Source organism: Carassius carassius, chromosome 44 (genome assembly GCF_963082965.1).
Source record: "Carassius carassius chromosome 44, fCarCar2.1, whole genome shotgun sequence".
In the NCBI taxonomy this organism is placed as follows: domain Eukaryota; kingdom Metazoa; phylum Chordata; class Actinopteri; order Cypriniformes; family Cyprinidae; genus Carassius; species Carassius carassius.
Genome location: NC_081798.1, coordinates 12,239,374 through 12,245,223, shown reverse-complemented (window position 1 = coordinate 12,245,223; position 5,850 = coordinate 12,239,374).

Genomic DNA, 5,850 nt, shown 5'->3' with positions numbered 1-5,850 from the left:
GTTGTCATTTTCACCATATTTTCAGTGGAAAGGTGCATTACCTCATCAAAGTTGTCCTAAGACAAGAGCTCTTTATATACATAATTTACTAGGGGTGTGACGAGACTAGTGACTTATTCCACGAGACTGGGTTTACGAGAACTAGACGAGACGAGATTTTTTAGAATTATTATTTTTTATTCTATAAGAAATCCTCAATGATGAAATATATAGGGAAAAATTGTCTTTTATTCAACTGAAAAACACAAAATGCAAAAAATATATATAAATGTAGGTGCATATTGAAATTAACTTTTACTTTATGAAATGAAACATTTATTTTAATAAGTTTTATGCAGTAATAAGCGTCATGTAAACACTGCAGACGGTTTTGCCACAAACTCAACTGACAAGTAATTGCACAAAAAATTATAAATAGAATAAATAAAAATTAACACAAATATTCCACCCTTTAAACTGGAAGTGAAGCAGTCAGTCAAGTTTATTATTTAGTTAACTGATTCCACTTTAATAAAAAAGTATATATATATATATATATATATATATATTCAATTATAATAATATTATGACTGAAAATTAACTTGGCAAAATAATAATAATAATTAAAGCTGCAAGCAGCGATGAACGGGCCCTCGCACCCGGGCTCACCACCAGCGAGTGGCTTTAGTGTAAAGGTGAACGGTGAGAAAAATGCATTTAAAGTCATAAATATAAGTGAAATATATCAAAGTATATTCCATATATATGCCAATCTTCCTGTTGCCAGCAGGTGGCGCTATCATTATAATGGAATATTGGCCTTCAGATGTGTTCAGGCCAGGACTCTTATCAAACATGTGAAGTTTGGGGAAGATCGAACATTTTATGCCTGAGTAACAACCACTTCTCTTGCTGTGGCGAGACATCAAATTTTGTCATGGCACCATGGACACGCCTTTTAACAAAAACTCAAGATCTCCACAATTTAACATTACACAGGCCTTTAGATTAGACTGACCACAAAAAATACATTAATGTCAAAAAATTTCTAGCAGTAGTTTGTCGCAGCGTAAAATATGTCACTTCCTGTTTCCAGCAGGTGGCGCTATGACTATAACTGATTATGGGCATGTAGATCTGTTAAGGGCAGACGTCTTATCTAACATGTGAAGATTGGGGCAGATTGGACATTGTATGTCTGAGTTACAGCAACTTCCTTTTTCATGGCGAAACATCAAAATTTGTCAGGCCGCCATGGACCCGCCCTTTAAAGAAACCTCAAGATCTACACAATTTAACATTGCAAAGGGCTTTAGATTACACTGACCAAGTTTGGTGTTGATCTGAATAAATCTATAGGAGGAGTTCGTTAAAGTACAACCCCTGGAAATGGCAAAAACAACACAAATTTTGCAGAGAAAATTCAAAATAACCGACTTCCTTTTGGGATTCGGATTTCGTACCAAGAGACTTTTTCATAGGTATTGGTGTGTTACATGTGTGTGCCAATTTTCTTGCATGTACGTGAAACATAGCTGGAAAGTTTTTGATTTTCTTAGTATAGGTGGCGCTGTTGAGCCATTTTGCCACACCCTCTTCTGAATCCTATATTAGACGAAAATTTTCACCAGGTTTGATGCGTGTGCAAAGTTTCATGACTTTTTGAGCATGTTTAAGCCCTCAAAAATGCGATTCATTTTGGAGAAGAAGAAGAACCGGAATAATAATAATAAACAGAGCAATTCCAAGAGGGTCCTCACACCTTCGGTGCTCGGGCCCTAACTAAGCAGATACAAGAGGGTCCTTGCACCTCGGTGCTCGGGCCCTAATAATAAACAGAGCAATTCCCAGAGGGTCCTCGCACCATCGGTGTTCGGGCCCTAATAAAATATCTGCAATCACTACCGTGATATAGCACGTGCTAAATTTGAACTATTTTCAGGGTAGAAAATAAGCCAAATGCTGTTTTTTTTTAAATGGAGGAGTGCAGGTTTTGTGACGTGTCCCTTTTGAAATATACATTTTTATTTAATATCTGTCTCTGTTGTTCACTGGAAGGAGGCTGAGCTGTGGACACAGTGTCATGGATCCTGTCTGGTTTCATGGGTGAGTTTATCATGTTGTCCCTTGAGAAACCTCTTCGTTTGTCACATAAAGGGGAAGAACAGTCTCTGTTGGCGACACAATGACTTTTAATGTTTGAGGTGGGCACACAATCTTGCCATTGTAGTCTTCATACTTTGAATGTGTGATGTTGTTTCCGTTGCCTTCATGTGTTGTCCATGTGTTTCGTCCATTCTGAATTCTACAATTGGAGCATACCAAAGACCGATCCAGTGCTGAGTTTGGTGAAGCAGATAAAACATATCCCTCCTTAGTTTGGATTGCCTTAAGTGTGAGGTCAAGCACCTGTCCTGAGAGACTGATGGTGAATGCGGAAATACAGGGCAGGCCTTGCTTCTGGTGCTTATGTCAATCATAGAATCACTTTCAGAGGTTTTAATAAACGTTTCTGAGTCTAAACTCTGAGGAATTTGGAAAGGGATAGGAATTGATATGGGTAGAGGTCCTGGTAACGGGACCACAAATGGATAAGTTTAGAACTGTTCAGTTGATTAGATCCATTGCCATCTGACATTTCTGTGTTGATCTGATGTTTTTTTACCTCTTTTGTTTGGTACGCCATTGTAGACTCTTAAGACCTGAAGGTTCCACTCAAAAAGATGCCAAACTTCAGACCAGTCCTCACAGTGGGGCTCTTTGTGTTCCTGGTTCGAAAAAAAAAGAGGTATTCGACATAAAAATGTTTTATGTTCCTTGAATGATTTGGAAATGATTGCAAATGTGATCTGTCCTATATAAACAGCAAAATAATGCTTTTGATTTACAAGGAGTCTCAAAGACAACAAAGTAATTGACTTTGTTGAGTGAAAAATGTCTCCAATATATTGTTTACCTTACTAAGTCACCCTGAGGTCTAGCAAGGTTAATCCATAAAAAATAGCAAAACCCTTTAGGACACACAAAAAAGCATAAACATTTCATACAGCCATCTTACTGAGAAACTTCAGACAAAAATATTATAAACTTGAGTTAGAGAATCAGGGAACAAATTTATTGGAAAAAGAAGCCATCAATTGTTTCCTGGATATGCTTCCAGAGGATTTTGAAATAGTTAAATTTAGTCACTTATTCAGAGTAAATGATTATTTACAGATAATCTTCACCTCCAGAAGATTCACCTCCTGAGCTGCTGATTCAGCTGTACTCAACTCACTCTAGAAATAAAGATTCAAATCATCAGATGGGTTTGGAGAAAGGTAAGGGTGAGTAAATCAGTACATTTTCATTTCTGTCTGAACTATTCCTTTAAAGGCAGCTCTGTGGATCCCGGACCCTGACCACAAATACTCTAACAACAGTGCAATAAATTATGTGCAACTGCAACCCTGATAAATGCTATTTCAACTCCATTTTCCCTCTGGTGAGCAGTATACAGTTTCCATGCTGGAAACGGTTTCATTCCCTCTCTTTGAATGGTGTCTCCAGTGGAGGAGGTTAAGCCCAGGGTAACAGGCCTATATGTCAATACTTTGAGGAAATATGCAATATTTCATTAGGAGAACACATACAAATTCACACATATAGGCAGCATCCCCAAATAATTTGGGCATTTTACACTACAACATTAATGTAATATGTAAATCAAACTGATGATAGCTCAGAATGCATATCTGCTAAACCTGTCATTTTTGTCCTGCTGTAGGCTATGGAATATTTTCACTTCAACTAGCTAGCTAGTAAGTTAAGGGGAAAAACAATGAGAATGCTATACAATACTCCATATGTTTAATATAAGGCTCTTTTAAACATTACATTTATAAATTCTTAATTATTACCAATACTTACTCCTTGAGCTGGGTAGATTACTTACAAATTGTAATCTGTTACTGTTTTCAAATTACATGACAAAAATTGTTGTCAGTTGCGTAATCCACTAAATTACACATTTCAGGTAATGTAATCAGACTACTTTTATATTACTTTTGACCTAAACATTATATCCAAACTGGGGTTCGTTAAGAAGCTGCAGGGTTTTTTTGAGTTTAATGAAAAGCTAACAATTATTTAAATCATAAACCATGTAAAATTAAAAGAAATAATTTTAAAATAAAAAATCTAATTAAAACACCAAAGCCTGTACCAATAGCATGCCATATGACCATTAACCAATGTCAGAGAACTGTGAACACAAACATGGGTGTTAGTTTAATATTTGGGAGAATTTATTGATTTTTAGCATCTCTCTTTCTCTCTAATTTATGATGGTCCTGGGCCGTCAATATGTTTTGAGAAATTCAATCCACATAAGCTCTTGTTTAGCATTAATATAAATTAGAGTAATATTGAGCAGATGTTAGAGCTGCTTTGAGATAAACCACAGAGAACAAATCTGCATGATGAGAGGAGACGGGCCTTGCAAACTATCACAAAACGTCTTGAATGCTTTGACAGTTCTTTAAAGCTCTGAAGCTGGATGTAATTCTATCAGGAATCACATGCGGACAAAATATAAAACACTATAAAACAGGGTATTAGTAGATAGCCTATAGCTCAGAGAAGATACAGAAGCAAAAGTCTTTTCAATCCAGATTCATTTTAATCTATTGATTAAAAACAAGCCAGATACATTGGGCTGCAAAAGTCTAAAACATTTCTTTTCAAGTTAACAATTTGAGTGAAAAGTTGAACTGAAAAATATACAGTTTGGTCTACTTTCAGGTTTAACATTGTTCATGTCCAGGCTGTAAATAAAGGTTTGCATGCAAGAGCAAGCAAATAAATAAATGCATGTAAAAAATATATATTTATCCATTCATCATTTATTTCTCAAAATTAATAGGATGATTTTCAATCTGGCCTCCACTGGTTTATTAACTCAGGATGGTAACTATTGTGCAACTAAATGTTTACTCCATAGCCAAATGGATCACAAACCAGTAAATGGTGTGTCCCAAAGGAGATCTGTGAACATGATGGGAAAGTTCAGATCATATGCACAGTGTTTCTGTTGCCAAAGCATGGATTAAACTGTATATTTGCAACTTAATGTTCATCATGTGGCAAGTTAAATGATTCATTGTAACTTCACAAGGATTTAGGAAGACATTATTCCACAAAGGATGATGATTTACAAAAGTGTGGGAATTAGCAAAATATTTAAAGTGTGCATTGCTCCATCTTCCAAATTACAATAGTGTTAGAGATTAAAGTGGTGTATGTAAGCATGTTTAGATTAACATGATTTTATTTTTAATAAATTGTAAAAGCAATAAAATTCAAAAGGACCCAAGTATTTTTGAGAAATATTAAGGGTATTTTAATATCTTTATGAACATGTCTGATATGCAAGCAAATTATGAAGTAATGATATCCAATGCAAGCAAAAATAATGACACGTCACAAAGCACACATAAAGTGTGCTTAAATGTCTGTTTAAACTTTTTTACTTTGAGTTTAAATTGGTACAAACTGAGACACATTTCAGCAAAACAATCAATGCTCTGTAATGAAAATTAAAGATAAAATTAAATACATTTGAGATGTTTTAAAATGCTTCAATTTACAATGATCCATGAATAGTGAAAAAAAAATCTGAATTTGGAGGTTCAGGTGCCGTCTTAAATTAATTTAGTATAGCTTGGCTCAATTGCTTTTTAAAAGTTAATCACCAGATAGAAATACCAGTCTTGCAGAACATTCAGTTCAGTCTGTCTGATAGCTTCAGATCTGAGAGGGAGTCATGATGCAGTAAATTAACTTTATAAAGGCCCCTTCTGTGCTGTTTTGTCATCGGACTCGTCTCTTCTA